This window comes from Drosophila montana, unplaced genomic scaffold (assembly GCF_035044405.1).
Source record: "Drosophila montana isolate Dmon_TW-CO22-7 unplaced genomic scaffold, ASM3504440v1 contig_1624_1, whole genome shotgun sequence".
NCBI lineage: Eukaryota > Metazoa > Arthropoda > Insecta > Diptera > Drosophilidae > Drosophila > Drosophila montana.
The window spans coordinates 2,419,206-2,437,161 of NW_026996559.1; the positions used below are offsets into that span (position 1 = coordinate 2,419,206).

General features: G+C 40.9%; 1 protein-coding gene across 4 annotated transcripts in view; it reads right to left on the reverse strand.

Annotated features, from left to right (window-relative positions):
* X11Lbeta overlaps window positions 1-17,956 on the reverse strand; it is a 37,393-nt gene extending 19,437 nt beyond the window's left edge. For 3 of the 4 annotated variants that reach the window (XM_064699784.1, XM_064699783.1, XM_064699781.1), the window contains exon 1: window positions 17,908-17,956. The gene's annotated coding sequence lies outside the window, so the exon portion shown is untranslated. Of the gene's footprint in view, window positions 1-17,381; window positions 17,802-17,907 lie in introns of those variants that run through there. The other variant, XM_064699782.1, reaches the window with a different exon arrangement.

Below are 17,956 nucleotides of genomic sequence, written 5' to 3' on the forward strand. Positions count from 1 at the left end.
TATTTTCGCAGTTTTATATGAAGCATATATTGCACAAATTACTGGTTTAAATTATTAATGTTGAAAATCCAATTATACCGAAATTGTTTGTTCAATTTGCGCAAACTTTTTAAATGTACTAATCCGCTCTAATGGCCATCACGCGTCTACGCATTTACCCCATGCAACCTATTATTTTACAATTCATTACAAAATTGAATTGTAAACATCAAAACAGTCATGTCCACTGAGATCCCACCCCCATTGTTCCTGTTGCGGACCAATCAACAAACTTTGCAAATGCTAGTTAAAATCATTTCTCCTATTGTTGCTCATATTGAGTTTCCCTCAAATAAATTGTCTCCAATTGCACAAAGGAAAGCTTCTCTGTTTGAATTCATTGAAAAACATTTTTTTTTTTATTTCAATAAAAGAATTCTGTCTTGCAACACTCAGAAAACTTTGCTATTCAATCGACTGACTGGACCCTGCCAAAAAAATATTAATACAAAATTATAATAAGAAATTAAATCAAAATTCATGAGAATTATTAATTTCTACTGGAGTTGAGCCGGCAACCTCTAGCTAGTAAGTTCGACGCTCAGCAGCGTCAGCCCTTTAGGCTCATTATATGGTAACATAGAAACCTTGACCAAGGCCCTGCCATTGTCGACCCGTTTACAGTTGGTCCTGAGCATCGGTCACTGCTCAGCCATTCAATTAATCTGGCTCCAATCTCTGCCGCTTAAAATGGCTCATAGAAGAGGTACATGAACATTTTCGTTTATGAAATGGGTTGCAGGCAGCATGAGAATGTCGGAATAGCCACTGCAGTGTATCCAAATTGATGGCCAGGGCAATGAATCAAAATCAATTGCAACAGCCGTTAGAGCCGTGCACCTGACCCCAACGGGGTGCCCACCAACTGCCCACAATGTGCCATGCTGTGCTCTCGAGGGGTGGCTGAGGGAGCTGTTGCCGTCATTACGGTCACGTTGCGGCAGGACAACGATGGTGATGGGGCCGGCGACGGCGACGGCAACGGCGACGAGTGCTGGGGTAGAGGGAATTACGGCCGCCTATGATGACATTAATTATGCAAAAAAAGTGTTCAACGTGCGAGCGAAACAGATAGATGGACTTTAAGCAGTTGAGCGAGTGAGATAAGTTAAGTGCGGACTGCCGGTCAAATGCACGCGAGGTTGGCCTGCTATACGCTAATGCATAGAGTTGGGCGCGTGACACGAAGGATGTGTTCGTGTCACAAGTAAAATGTCACGATAACAAGAAAACTATCACCAACCATTTCGAACTATATGTTAGAAACTTGGAAAGGCATATACCTACCACTCGTTAGTCAGAGCGCGTAAGTCGGAACAAGTTGGCCTCACAGAAACCCATACCTCAGTGCATAAGCACCATGTCGTTGGTTTTGTATTTATTATAAAAAAAAATTAGCTTGATTTTATTTTTAATAACGAGCATTTTTTCTTAGCCCAACAATTTGGAATAAGCTCGTTTGCTGTGCGTTTTTTTTTGAATTTGTGTTTCTTAGTATCAAGTCGTAGAAATCAAAACCATCTCTATTTGTGGGTCGATTTCCAGTGGCGCCGTCACGTGGGTGATTGGGCTCCACTTCCTGGTGATTGCATGTTGGACTCTAGGAAAATGAAACATGTAATTTATTTTAACCTAAATTCTTGTTTTGCAATTACTCGAAATGCAACGTGCATACGGGTTAACTGATCCAATAAAAGCTCCCGCTCTATGTGTATATCCATGTATACTGAAAGGGTGGTATTAACTGTAGACATGTAGCATATTTATGGGAGCTCTGTTCAGTAGTACTGTGTGTCTGTCCCCATGTCTGGGCCCACTTAATGAGTTTAATACTTGGTAATAACAATATTGTGTGTTCATAATTTAACAATGGAATGCGAGGCAAGAGTTAGGCGCTTAATGCGATTCCCATTCGCTGGGCATGGCAAATGCTTGGCCAACTTTTATGAGGCAGCTGCATTAATATTTTAAGCAGCTGTTTTTTAATTATCCGCAATAAAAAGCATTCTGAACGCGCTTAGAGATGTGCGCGATATAGAAAGTTGTTTGAAATGTGTTAAAAGCTCATTTTATTGTTTATCAAATTACGCGTTAAGTGGAATGTGTTTGGGCGCAATATTGTGACGAATTGTATGTAAACCTATATCGACAAAGTTGATTAATTATATAGATATTTTTTATATTTGACAATCGGCATTAATATAACGCCAAATAATTTTATACCAGAAGGTTTACTCGTACAACCGTATTTTTTGTTTGTTTTTAATTTTAATCGGATCAATTCGGCAATAGAATTTAACGTCTAACAATTCATTTTGTTGTAGAGCTCTATCAAGAAGTCTACCACATTTTCGAACCATTGTGTAGGAATTTTCTTTGATCATTATGGATAAGGGACAACTATAAATTTGATAATTTCAGAAGATAGTCAGATATATATCTATATACATATATATATATATATATATATATGCCTGGTTAAATATCTTCTATTTGCATAAATTTATATGCAACCTATAGATATTTGAGAGTTTTTTGGAATTGACATCGATTAATTCTTGTTATTATTGGTATAATATTATATATTATGTTCAACAACTAAATATATTTACGATTTTTCCACTAGGATAAAGTACATTTTTTAGCACTGAGATCGAGTTTTTTTCGTGAGAGTCACGATTCGTGCTCCTCGCTAGCCACGTGTAAGGATTATTTCACAGCAATGGGTTAGGGAAAGGCTTTAGAGCGGGGAAATTTGTTGTAAGCTCTCTGTAAGAATCGCCCGTTAAGAGGATTTGAGTGCAGCGCGTGAAAATGCTGCAATTTAGGTTAAAAAGCATTTTGGCTAAGAAAGCAGACAGACAACAGCCCAAGAACCAAATGAGGAAGAAGCAGAAGAAGTAGTAGAAGAAGAAGAACAAAGCAAATGAGCATAATGCACTGGGAAAGTGACTGAGATGTTTGTTTGTGAGACAGTTGTAGTTGTTGCCTTTGTTGTTGTTGCTGTCGTTGTTGTTGCTGTTGACGTATGCGAAGCGTTAACAAGAAAAATGACAACAATAATAACGGTGAAAATGTAACGCTTGCCAAAATGAAAATAGCCAGCATGCAAAAATAACGAAAAACTATGAGAAACGAGTGGAGGTAATATAACGGTAACGTTTAGAGTATAACGGGTGTGAACAAAACGGAGTAAACAAACATGCGAACAGACCCAAGCAGAGAAATTAGCGTGTTGCAATCAGCAGTGAGAAACTTTTTCGGAAATATGGCGAACAAGACAGACAAATAGAGAGAAAGAGAGAGAGAGAGAGAGAGAAGAGAGATAGTGAGAGAGAGAAAGAGAGTGGGAGAGGGAGATAATGAGAAAATGGTGAAGGGGAGGGGGAGCGATGTACCTACAATAATGACTCCATTCGCAAGAAAAAGATATTATGTGAAAGGTCTAAAGGGAGAAACAGCGAAAAGGCTAAGTGGGAGAGAATGAGAGAGAGAGAGAGAGAGAGAAAGAAAGAAATTTAGAAAAGTAACTGCATATATTTGACCAGAAAGGAATAGTAGACGCCTTATAAATTCTCAAGAAATAAGAAAGAAAAATAAAAGCAATAAAATAAAATATCAAATAAGTTCAATTTCAACCTAACTGACAACATACATAAGTAAAATATAAAAGTAGGTTTCACAGGAAACTTTCTATTCCTGCTAATTTCAATTATAACTAACTTAATTAACTTATTGCCTTAAGACAGAGGGTAAATAAATAAAATGAAAGAAAAAGTAATAAAATGTGAAATAATAATTTATTGTGCTTTCTGGAGGCAACCCTTATAAATTTGGTCCAGCTATTGAGGAAAAATGTAGTAAAAGTTTTAGAATCGCAAAGAAAATTGGTTGGAAGTTTGTGTTGCCTGCTCATGAGGGCTCCTAATCAATCCACTGACTGACTGATTGACTGACTGATTGACTGACTGACAGAATGGGTATATGAATCACGGCTGGTCAGGTGAGAGCGCCTGTGTATTCTTGCGTGTGTGCGTGTTTGGGACAGAGGCGAGGACGTCAGCTCCTGGTTCGCCAAGGGCTTTCATGTTGCTACAGTTGCCTTTGTTGCTGCTGGTGGGGGGCGCCGGCCACGGATCCATTATTGAAATCAGTTCAACATACATAAATAACAAGTGCGAACGGCCTAAAAGACTTTCATCAAAGGCTTAGACCAGAAAAGGAGCTTCGCCTTTCCTCTAATCGATTCAAAAAATAAATGTTTACGGCGGCATGTGAAATTGCCCAATGCTTACATACACTAACACACACGCAAATTCGCACAATTACTCAAAATCCGTAAGCGGCTTTAGTGAGGCACATTCAACCCTCAGATCCCCAAGGCACCCTCCACGGCACTTGGGTCGGTAAAAAAGGTTTAAGCTCAATTCGAAAAGGAGCTGCTGGCACACTCGAGACGACTTCCACGCAAGGTTTCTTTTTTTTTTTCTTTCCGCCAGATTTGGGTGATTCGTTTTATTTGCTCATAAAACCAAGTGGATTGTATTCTCACTTTCATTTCAACCCATATTTCCACTGCTTTTTTCCGTCCTCATGCGAGCAAAATTTTGCTAAAGGGCTGGCATATCATTTCTGTGCTGGGATCGTCTCGGTTAAAAAGGCATAAGTGTATATATGTAAGTCTGCTATAAAAGTTATATATCTGTAGGTTGTCCAGAGAATACAAATCCATGTAGACAAATGTCTAACGATTTTGCAGTTATGTTAGGAGAATACTGAAGCTCGTAACCGCTGAGTTTGGTCAAGATATTTCGAAAAAGACTTAGTAGTTATCCATATGAAACTAGTTTTTTGACTGATTCGTTCTATGGAACTTTTTTATGTTGAAGCCCCATGTTGATAAAGTTTTGCGCAGGTGTAAGAACCAATGTAAAACTCTTAAACGTCTAGTTTGGTCAAGATTTCTTGAAAAACAAAAAGTGAGCATAGCATACTTTTTGGGGCATATAACAAATTGAAAGCCAAGACCGCGCTGGAATGTGAAGGAATCTCAAATATACGTTAATGCAATCAATAAATAACACTCCCATACTCCAGCCACAGATTCGAGCTTACAGCGAATAGAAGCATTATCTATTCTCAAATTACTTCAAACCCAGTTTCAAGAACCCTGTTTTTTGGTTATGCATGTTTTTATTCGAATAGGTGGATTATCAAGCGCAAAAGTTATATATGGATACTTTCCAGTCAAGCACTGTCTACATTATTTTCGCCTTAAAGCCTGGGAGCGTGTGTGCCTGGCGATAAGGTGTTGGAGCTATCACCTCCACAAATGAATAGGTACTCGAACAGGTACTCTGGTATCTATGTGGCCCGCCCACCTTTTGGTACTATCTCCTAGATCGTGAAGCTAGCCGGGCGCATGCTGAGCTGGTTTCATGGCACAAGTTTTCATTGGCTTAATGCATATTTAAAATTCGGATACATTCAACATTTCATAATGCCTTTTGGAGCTTTAAGCGTTTAAGTTGATAGCGCTAAAACTTTTAGCTCAACCAAATTGCGTGTGAGGGCCTGTGTGTGTTTGGGTGTGTTTGTGTGTGTGTGTGTGTGTGTGCGAGCTTGAAGAGGAAACTGTCAGTCCATTATCAGTGGGGTTGCAGCTGCAGCTCAACTAAAGCGCATGCAATCCATAAAGTTTCCACTCGCTCGATGAGCAGTTTGTATGTCTAGTGTACAGTATACTCGTATAATACATACGTTGCAGAGAGCTTTATGCAGTGCTTGGCGGAGCGGAGCGGACTAACGCTTGGCAAATAGACTAATGTGTTTTGAAGTGCCCGCCCCATCCCCACGTATCGTAGCAAACCAAGCCACCAATGAATTCGCCACATTCTCCAACACTCATATACTCAGAGAAAGAATGTTGTTCTAGTATGAACATAACTTTATTTTTCATTTGTCCTTCAGTACTATATACGATATACGGGGTACTCTATACTTTCGATACTCAATACTCAATACTCTCTATACTCAGTACTTTTCATTCTATACTCTTGATACTCTGAGCTTTGCATGGCTTATAGTTTTAGATACAAACAATATAATATATATAAGCAATAGCAATAAGTTTAATCGGATTATAATGCAGCGATTTTTAATATTTTAGTTCCTAACATGTTTTAAATTAATAGATACATTTTAAAATGTATCTTTATAAAAACATTATAGATCGATTTACTTAAGGTATTTACAGCATATATGTGAACTTGATTTGTGTACATTGTTGCTGATGTTTTTGACCAAGTGTAGAAGCACACATACACGCACAAGCATTGGTACACGTATAGTATAGAGAGCGCACCATACTTCATGGCAGTTTTAATTCGGTTTCATTGCTGTCGTTCAATCATTGGAATGGTATTCCAGTCACGTCTCTGCGTGTTTGTTGTATATTTTAGGCCAATTGTTGTCTACGAAATGTTTCTCTCGCATTTGCCTTTTTTCAAATGCGATTTTTGCCCAAAGTTTACAGCCAGAAGACACGCCCGATGGCACGAAAAGTAACAAAAAAAAAAAAATAAAAACACCGCCCCCTGTGCAAAATATGTACATATGTATGTAAATGACGACATGCATTTAGTTTCTGTGGCTCTGCTTCTGCAGTTTGCCTGCCATTTTGGAGCCATAAAATGTTTCGAATTAACATTTTGTTTCGATGCGAGCAAAAATAAAAGGAAAAGAAAACAATCTCGAAATACGACTCGTTCCCAGACTTGTTCTAATTCAGAATCAAGTTGGTAATGTGGGTATATTGATTATTTCAGTAACCTTATGGCTCTTTAAAGTTGGAATAAGTTTCTGTCATGCCATGAGAATCGCATAAAGCGGCGCTCGCTGGTTTTTCTGACCCAGTTTAGACTTAAAGCAAACAATTGATGATTTTGGTACGGCAAGGGCAAGGGTGGGGGAATGCGCAGGAAACGGCACGTTGGCCAATTAACCAAAGTGAAAGCTGGTGGAGAAATATCCGTTGAAACGGCAGCAGAAGCGGCGCTCGAAAAAAACATGAAACTATAACTCAAAGTTAATGAAATGTTAGTCGAGGCGACGTCCTGAATTGGTATAAATAGCAACCCAGGCAGCAGCAGCAGCCGAGGCAGCCGAAGCAGCCTAAGCAGCAGCAGAAAGTGCTCAAGTGGTTAGCCACTAAAAAATGAAACCGCCAACGAGTTGATAAAGTCGAGAGTTAAGCGGGAGATGAGGCAAGGCGACCCGACACATCAGCCAGAAAGCCACTTTATTCTATTTCCGTTTCCGGCTGTTGTCGCCAGCCGTTGACTTGGCTGGTTCTTCTTGCTGTTGTTGTTCTTCTGCTGCTGTTGTTGTTAAGCTGCCGAGTATGTAATGTGTTTCCGCTTGCCACAAAATGTGGCAAGGCGTAGGCGACGACGTCAGCCTCGGCGCTGGCTGCGTGCGTGCCAAAGCAATGCAAAGCGACAATGAAGCCAAGTTAGTAAAATAAACTGCACGAAATAGAAACAAACGAAAGGAAGGAAACAAAGACCACACCAGACCAGGCCAGGCAGCAGTGGCCCAGCGGGGTAGTGCAGGCCGGGCGAGGGTACCAGCGAACCAACAAAATGACACTCGAAATGTCAACGTCACCAACAGGGCGTATACGCAACATCAAAACAACTCGCGCCCCACAAGCGCCAAATACCAAATTCCAAATTCCAAACTCCAAACTGCAAACTCCAAACCCATTCCCAATGCCAGCGCACGCACTTTTATTTGTGTGTAGGCAGCCAGAGGGATGCAGGGCTAAGAGCTGCTGCTCGAAAAGGCAACGCCAAGATATATGGCCATTCATACACGCGTTGCATAAGTAAAAAGCCAGAGCACACAAAAACGAACTGGCATGCCCACGCGCCGGGGAGCAACGCTTTCAGTGCGTCAAAAAGCCAGATTTCATGTCGAGTACAAGGAGCAGCGGCTGGCCAAAAGAGGATTCCAAGATTTACGCCACGGCGCCAACTAAGGCTGCTGCACTCGTCAGCTCGAGATGCGAAATGGAGCAAGAATTTCCACAGAGCAATTGGTCAGCCAATTAACCGAACGAACTGTGAGACAGAAAATCCTATGAAGCCTTTTAAAAGTCTTGCTCAACTGGCAAGAGGTACTTTTCTTCTTATTCATGCATCCATCATCGAAGCAAAAGCAAGGCTCAATCCAAGCGTGGAAGCCTTGAAAGATTAAGTTTTCTTTTCATATTGCTTAGGAGACAAATACATATTTGTAATATGTGTAATATGTGTGGTTTGAGCAGATTCCATCTGCAATTGTGGAAAACGATTATGTGAATCTATTTAGCTTACAATCCGATCGGATACAGACTCATTTTCAAAGATCTTTATGAACTTTTATTTGATAGTTATTTTGTACTTTTTGGATAATTTGGAATCTGTACGAACGGGAAGGAAATCCTATGTACTCTCTGCTTTTTTTTTTTTAACATTGCTTACAAAATTATGGAGTTTTATACAGGGCTTAAGAATATTTATTCATTATTTTAAAGTCATTTTCTAAGTTTTTTCTGCAGCTTTGTTACTCTAGTGGATCGGTTTGCAACATCTAGCAATAAATAAATTTGTTCGCCTGTTTTTTGGACAAGCTGTTTGGTTTAAAGTTCGGTTTATAGTTCAAATAAATTGGAGTCCCGGGTTCTAACCGGTTTGAGAGGTGGAGGAGATTACGCTTAATTGTATCCAAATTGCATATGAATAGTTAAGCTTCAAACTGGCAACTAATTCAGCAAATGCATGCGGCTCCCTAAATGACAGACAATGGCAGGCAAATTGTTGTACAACATGCTGCTAACTGCTAAAACGAGCCGTTGCATACTTTATGAACTGGGATTATTGTCATTAAGGTGGCCCACACACACAAATACATGCACACGTGGACACACATGCACCAATGTGTACTAGTATGTGTCTGCCAGCAGCAACAGTTGCCGTTGTCTCGTGTGATATGCTGCTCTCCCTCGGTCACTCTCTCTCTTTCGCTCTTTCTCTCCCAGCTCCCTCTCGCTCGCTGCTGTGGGCTTAGGGGTGTGTGAGAGGAGGGAGCTGGAAGCGTTCAGTGATATGCGGCAGACCACAAAACGTTTAGCGCTGGCTTAACAACAACAACAACAACATCAACAACAACAACAATGGCAATGGCAACAATAGCAACAAGAGCTAAGCTTAATTATAGTGAGAGCTGAGTCAAGTAGCTGGTCACCTTAATAGACAAGCTGCCTTCCGGCTGGTACAGTTGGCCAACCCTCTCGATATCCGTGCCTGTCGATGAGTCATGGCCCACGCTGGGAAATTATAGTTTGCTTTGGTTTGCTTTTATTTTGCTTAGCTCGCTCGTGTTTACGAAATTGGACTTGGTCACGAGGGGACGGGGCGAAACTTGTATTTGTTCACGGCTTTGATTTTAATCTGTCACGTATCGATTAATTTGCTACGCTGAGCTTTAAAAATAAGTGCCAAGCTGATCGAATGATAATGAACGGATGCCCTCCACAACCTGGGTGCATCAGCTCTTTCCGAAATGGAATAGTTTCTTGCAATGGTCATTGAGGCTAGGGTCTGAAAGTAGGGCTTATACATGGCTAATGTGAAACATTGTTTTGGTTGAATATTTCCATAACCCTGATTGACTTTCTTAGCTGTTGTAGAGAGCGTGGGATAAGCCTTTGAATCGTAGGAGACACATCCACTTTGTGGATTATTGTGAGTAGGAACTGTTCAATTGCTGCGGATAAATATGGAGGATATGTATACATTTATACCAATTTGGATAGCCTTATGTGGACAGACAGGCCTAATATGATCTGTTTCTTTCTTTTGGGCACAGGCTGTAATTATGAAAATTGCTCTGGAATATTTTACATATAGGCACACAAGTTGTATATTAATAGTACAGATATAAATAGCATCAAAGTATAGGTTGTGAACGACATAAACAGAGCTGACAATGTGACACATGCAGGAGCTGGGGTAATGGGGTGTGTGGGTTTTCAAATACCGGACTAAGGGCTAAGGGCTTGGATCTAAGCAACCCCCGAATTGAGAGCACATGACGACGTTGTGACGTTGAGGACGATGAGACTTGCAACAAGGAGGCAGTTCAATGAACGGGGACGAGACGGCAACGAACATTGACGACAACGGCGCAACCTACTTAAGTGTTAGGGCGAACTCTGAGGGTTGCCATGTCTTCAGCTGGACCAGCTGAAGGGCGGGTCGTGGGTTTAGGGGTGTAGGGGTGGGTGACCTAATGTATGTGCGTTTTATGTGGCAGTACTGTCACACAGCCAGCCCCCATACTTGGCCTCGCCTCATGTAACCACCTCGCTCCGCTCCGCCCCGCCGCGATGCGTTGATTGCGCTGAACAACAAATCGATTTCCCTTGATTGATTATGCGTCAGGGTCTATGGCCTGGCCCAGGGGGCACGTCCGCTGCTGACTTTATACTCAGTGCTCCGCTGCCAAATATTGTTTCGACAAATTCGAGTGGCATAAACGAGCTGGATTGTTGGACCCATGAAAGGTCAAATATTGTGGTAAACAATGCACAGTGCGTGACGCCGATAAATCAATATTAAATAACAAAACGGCGCTGAGGGGCGAATTGAAATTTGTCACTGAAAATGGAAAAGCGAAATTATTGTGCAAATATTCCAAATACTTTTCACATCTAATGAATGTGCAAATAAACAGAAGATAGATGGCGGCGCTATTTGTTATTGTTTTCAATTTGTACTTAAAAAATATACAATTTTGTTAATTTCGTTTTTAATAAAAAAGATTTCACACGATGGAAATTGTTTAAATGCCAATTAATTGAAATTTGATTTGTGCGGAATTTCGATGTGTGAATATCGCGAAGCTCACAGAGAGAAAGACAGAGAGAGTGAGAAGATGAGTGAGTGGGAGGGAATGAGGGGAGATGATACGAAATACTCAATAGTTTAAGATAGAGCAAAACTAAATAAAACAAAAAATCCATCACAACAAAACTAATTTTCCCGGAGTTCTCGTCCCAAATGAACATATATTGAAAAGAAGGTGATAGAATTGGTTGGGAGAAGTGGCTCAAATTGCCACCCCCTCTCCTACCACAAGCAATCTATTACTTTACCCAAACAAAAGAGATATTAAGGGTCAGATGTTATTATTTCTGCTCACAAAAGAAAAACTTCGTTTGAATTTCTTTAAAATGCTTAGTTTCCAATTTAAATTTGAAAAAAAAAGTTATTTTTGATGTTCGATTTATAAACTTCGTGCTGGTAGTGGTAGTAAGAAAACAAACAAAATACAAGAAAATTTATAATTAATTCTGTTCATTCCAATCATTTCCCTTTATTGAATTCGAATCGGCGCGTTGCGGCAAGTTGGTCCGACGTTCAGACATCCACGCGTCACGACTTTACGTTTGCAAAGCTGCATAATTGTTAATGGTTTTTTAAACAACTTTGATCCTCAACTTCAGTCGAATTTTCTGAGGCTCTGTCTTAGTGCAAACTTTCGACCGTATCATTGCTCTTACCGCATAAGCTGTGCTTTGATCACCATCAAGTTAGTTTAGCACAAACCCTTTTATATAGAGATCATACATATTTATTACGAGTGGAAAATGATCTGAAAAGCCGCTTTTCAACCCTCGGACAGGATAAACAGAGGCCCAGTAGTAAACGTTATAATTTGAGTATTCTATATGGGCCTTGTCAAAGAAACGAAGTATGATCCCGTCGTCTGCAAATTCAATTTTGACTGGTTTTTTCCGTTTATCAAAAGTACAGAGGTTTCAAAATGGGCCTAGTGGGTTCCCCAGCACAGTACGTTGATAAAAAACATTTTCTTTCGCTTAAAGGCAATGCGATGCATTGCCTGACAGGCAGCTTAAAAAACAGCCAAAGACACGTACCAACAAATAAAATCAATGGAAATAAATGGATGTGACTCAAATATAAAACAATTTTTATTTCAACCCATCCTAGCCAGTGCACAGTGCGATATTTTTACCATTTCGTACATTTATTTGGCGCTCCAATGCAGCGTGCATTGAAATTCCCCAAACGACCCACGGGCAGACACCAATCGAGCAATACATAGCGCAAGCGGCAATAAATAGATATATATATATATATATATATATATATATATATATATATAGGTATACAGATACAGATACATAAATATGTATATATATTTTTATATGGAGCGTGAGGGGAAAGTGTGAGGAGAAAGATGAGACAGCAAGTGAAATTTCGTGTGCATTGTGCATGCTTAATTGAGTTGTCCTGCCCCTGGTCTCCAAGTACTGCTCTTTCGAATCACCCACCCGCCCGCTCGCCCACTATGCGGAAGTGGGTGTGGCAACGTGTCCATGTTTGTGTGTGTACGTGTGTGTGCCATGTGTCAAACAGTTTATTTAAACGCCTGGCCCTAGAGCCACCCACCGGCATTACAACTCTGCTTCCCCAAATCGTCATCCAGCTATCTAGCCACCTCTTGTGGCAATCGTCCTCGGCCCGTAAATCGTTCGCGTCGCTTCAGTTGATTTTCATGTCACTGACAAAACACATTTTGTTTTCGCCTTTTGTGTACTTTGGTAAATACCACATAGAGCATAGAGAGACAGCAAAACTGTTGGAGTTGGGTTGTCTGGGAGGTACGAATGGTTCGCCTGCTTTGGGTGGTACGGCTGGTTTGGGTGGTTGGGAGCTATATAGCAATGCCGCCCAAAAGATTATACGTTTGGGGCGTACAAATGCACTTCTGTCTAAGTGGGTCGAACATTTAAATTGCTTGCCAGTGCGTCAAAGCTCAAGCTAAAGTTGACATCTAACCTGAAGGTACTATAATCTCAGCGACAGGAACGAACAGTTAAAATATTTATGTAATTAAAGCAAGATGCTGGTTTCGAGGCGTCAACTCTTACATGCTTACATGACAATTAAAGAATGTTCTGCTCTTATTAAGCTGAAATGTTCTTTCATCCCCGAATACGAAAAGTTCAAAATGGCTTGATCTGAGTGGAGATGTCTCACATTACCAAACAAAATGCTTGACAACAAAGTGCGCAAACAGAAAAAAAAACCAAATCAAATCGAATCACTTTCGACCATTGCTTAATTCGACATCCGCCTTTTTGTTCCACGTCTTGTGGGTATTAAATTCTCCTTGATTTAATTCTAAGTTTAAGAAAGGAATGAACCAAAGTTATCGATTGTTGTGCATGTGGAGGTACCAAAGTCCATGTAAATACCAAAAGTGATCCAAATGTATTGCTTCAACGTTTATCTGTTCCGACCATACTGGATTCACTGACTATGACATATAAAAATGATCCGGGAACTAAGTATATTCGAAATATATAGAAAGTATTTGTTAAAATAAAAACACATATTATTCAATTGGAAATAAACGAAAGATTTTGTCTTCCGTCAGACGAATTCGAAACCTTAAAATCGCGCTCAGTGTACCGAGGTTTATCCCATTACTTTACTCAATCGACTGATTGACGACAACAAATCAATCAAATCAGAATACAATTTTGAATTGTTAACTCCCATTAATTTTCTATTTATTCGTTTCACCCTATTATAAGTGCCTTTTCTTTTGCGAATCATCACAAATTAAATAAACAAATGTAAAAATTGACAATTACTCTTGAGGTTGAACCAGCAAGCACTCGCTAGTTCGTCCGATGCTCAACCGCAATTATATGGCTGCGTTGTTTTTTATGTTTTTCATACAAAATTTGACCGTCGGCTTGCCTGAATTTTTAAAAGCACGTCTTAGTGCTCACGTCTGACACAAAAGAAAGCTTTAGTCTTTTGATCTGTGACAAACTCAATTCTATACATACATATATAGATAGATATTAAGATGAGGACAAAGTTTTGCAGCTTGACAAACATGTGTTGTTGCCTTAATTTTGAAACCACAAGCGATTTGCTATATAAAGGTGTTGCCAGGCAAGTAGAGCATAACAACTGGGAAACAAAGTGGTTTTTGTTAATATTCGAAATGCGGTAGCAACATCATCATCATTATTATCAGCTGAGGGGATTGGACAAAGTGTGGCACAGCCAAGCCACAAATATGCGTCTGTCATTGGTAATGAGACCAACAATGGGCCGCAGTAGCATAGTGTACACTGTGGAGCTAAACGGATCGGAGAGGCGGACCGTGAAGATGGGGACAACGAATTTGGCAATGAGCAAAAGTTTACACTTGTTTGATTTTAATTACCAAAATTGCATTCAATAGCATAATATATTCCATTCACCTGCTGCGTTGATGATAAATTGACTGCCCGCTGATAATGACGATGAGGATAACGATGACGATAATGACAGGTGGCGTTGCCAGCCTGGTGGCTGGCTGTTTGTTGTTGACAAAACTTGTTTATTAACACGATTGAGGCGTTGCGGCGTTCTGTCATATAAGCTACTTACTACAGACTGGTTTCAGTGCTAAAAGCTGGTATTACTCAAACGCCTTGCTCTTACTTCCTCCCTCCACGCTCTTTACCCATCTGTTCCATCTCTTTACCCTCGACATTTGCAGTGTTGTTCTCTAATCGATTTTTGATGAGATTTTTGTATTCAATTTTGGTTTTGATAGGCAACGAACGCATCAACTTTGTCTCCCCACCTCTCTTTCTCTCGCCTCCTCTCTTCCCCTTACCATCTATCTATATTCCTGCATTTGACTGCTTGGCAAGTGGAAATAGCTGGCGATAATAGCGACAACGGAACGACCAGGACTACGACGCCGTTGACATAATTTTGCACGGCTTTGTTTGGGCGATTGGCATGCCGTAGACAAACGTTTGGGGTATTCACATGGCTGACAGTGGTAAATGTGGGGGACACCACCCCACTTCACCCCACCCCACTTTACCCCACCCCACCGCATCGAAGCATGCTACATGAGAAAAACTGTTTGAATTTCGCTGGCATTTTTGTTTGCTTTCCATTTTCTTGAGCAGTTGTTGCTCGCTGTGAAAGTTCGTACTATTGGGCTAAGGTTATGCAGCAGTTACCTTAAGTCTTGTGTGGATGTGTGTGGTGTGGGTGTGTGTGTGGGTGTGTGTGTGTGTGTGTGTGTGCACTAGCGGATTTTGCACTGCCCTAGCTGGCAACTTAACGACTACGAGTATTGTAGCAGTTAACCTAGTCTTACAAAGCCATCAAAAATCATCGCCAGACCACAATTTCGAAAATTGATAGTTAGCTGTAATCGATAGTTTCAAAGCTGTAATGTATGAAATATATATAAAGCTGTTTGTACTGACTAACTGACTGCCTGGCAGATTTGAAATGTTCCACCCGAAAGTATGAAATATTGGTGGATAATGGGTTGGTTTAATATCCGATCGGTTTTTAACTCATCTGTGATGACAATCCAAGTCCTTACCGGTGGAAAGAAGAGTTTGAGGCCTGATTCATTTTCATTTTAAGAGTTCTAGATCTAGCTTATTAAAGAGCTGCTGTTTCAATGTTTCAATGGTTTGGCATCTAACTGTTGATTGCAGTAAATGGCCCCGAGGAAGCCGGGTAATAACTGTGAGCTGTGAGGAAAACAAAGAATGTCTGATAGCGGAAAACTAACGTTTGTAACATTGATAGCTACTTCTACGACTCTGTGGATCCGGATAAACTCTGGTATTTAGCTAGCTGTGTTTAAACCAAAGTTTTTATAGCCTGGCCACTGGCACAGCTCGTGCACAAAGAGAGGATAGTGGGCTGCTGTTGTCCCAGTTGCTGGCCATTTGGCTGACACTGGTGCATGCCACATCAGTCGCTTGCCAAGGGCACTTTGAATGCTTACAAAATCACAGGAGCTGTACAAGGCGCACCTGTCGCACCTGCTGCCCTGTGGCGCCCCCCCAGCCCATAGTGAAATTGGCAATTTCGTTTTCATTCAACGCTGACGAAATGCATTTCCTGAAATGAATGGCGACAGCGGAAAGCCGGCGAAACGAAGGAAGTGCACACGCCTGACACAGAAAACAACTGGACCGTGGCAGGTGGAGATGGCTCGTCTTCTGGTTTCAGGAATTCAAGAACCTGCCTGTAGCGCGCAGCTTCTGCCGCACTCTGGCTCTGGCCCCGTGTCCGGCTCTTATTGAGCAGCTGAAAAATGTCAAACGGTGATGCAAGGACGTCGGGAAGTGCAGCATGGTCAATGAGCCAGGCACCCAGCTGTAGCATGGACTCTGCTCAGAACAACTACAGTAAGTCTGTTGTATATACTTATAATATATGTATGTGCACTTGTATATGTATTGTTGGCTTAAGCAGCGGCAGGTGCAGCTGTCGCTTCCACTCAGGGCCAACATATGCCCGAGCTTTATATAGCGCAGTAGTAATGGTAAAGCTGCCAAGATGGAGCGAGACATATTCATGTGAGGGCGGGCAACGGGCAGGGGGCGGCAGCTTATGGCATGCCTTGATGACATATGCATGTGGACAGACAGCAGTTACTGTTAACTGATGCCGCCCTACGCTTATGATTAAGACATCCAGTTAATACCCCTGAGCTGAAGCTAGAGCTTGGAGCACTTTTAATTTTTGCCTGGATGTGCCTGTCAGTTGGCCAACTGAGAGTCGCATTTGCCAGTAAAATGAAACACAAATATTTAAGTTGAATTTTAAATTTCAATTTCATTGTTGCCATGTTAGCTGTATGTGCCTGGTAAATTTGATCTTGAAGCTATGCCACCTGCTAATTATTGGATATGGAAGTGGAAACAGAGTTGTCAGCTTGGCAACCGTTGTACATTTGCATATTTACTAGATTTTTATGGCGGGGAAGTGGGTTAGGAGGATTGTGTCCGGAACCGAAAATCTGTTTGAATAACATTTGGGGTACTGGAATCGATTCGACGACACAGACCGTGTAATAGATCAATTAGAATACCTGCCCAAATATTCGACTCTTACTCAATACAGTTCACTTCTAGGGATGACACTTTGAAAAAGAAGATCGTCGCCATATTCAATTTTATCTTTACGCGCAGATCAGAGTCCATTTGATAACCTTCTACATTTTCACTCTGACTTTGGCTAAACATAAATGTATATGTGTCTCTCATGGCGTACTAGATGGACCTTTTGTGCAGAACTTCGGATAATCACAATATCCTATTATTGAACGCTGGAAGTTGCCTGACTTGAGCCTCGCGTTGCCCATTTATTTGCCACGAGGCATTGTAATTCTCTGAATGCCATTCGGTTTTTATGTAATTAAATGCATTCTATATTTACCCAAAACTGCAATCTAGTTTCCATTCGGTCTGCTCGACCCTCGTGACCAGTGTGACCCCGATATCTAGGCAAAAAGTTGCCGGACTGTCTCTTCCCCCCACCCAACCAACTGCGGGTGTTGCTATCTGGCATCAACATACGACTTAGTACAATACAAAGTCTAAGTCCAAATGGCCAACTCCACATCCCTGCCGCCGTCCTCACTAAGCTCATCTTTTCTATGCTTTCCACTTAAAACTTGGCAAAATTTTGCTGCACACAAATTGCAAATAGAAAATGCAAATTTGAATTGAAATCCAAATCCAAATTCCGCATCCGCATTCAAATGATCAAGAAATTCTCTTTATTTTTTCTTCATTTCGATTCCTTTTTTGCATGCATTTGCCATTTGTGTTCTTGGCCCAACTGCTTCTTCTTTTTGTTTGTCGGAGTGGGTGCGACTTTTCAACTTTTGCTTTAGTCGTATCCTTGGGATACTCACTTAGCCGGCTGCCAAACTTATTTTCATATTTGTTGGACTACTTACCAAAAGTATTTGAATTACAACATGAAACAAATCGATGCCGTAGACACCT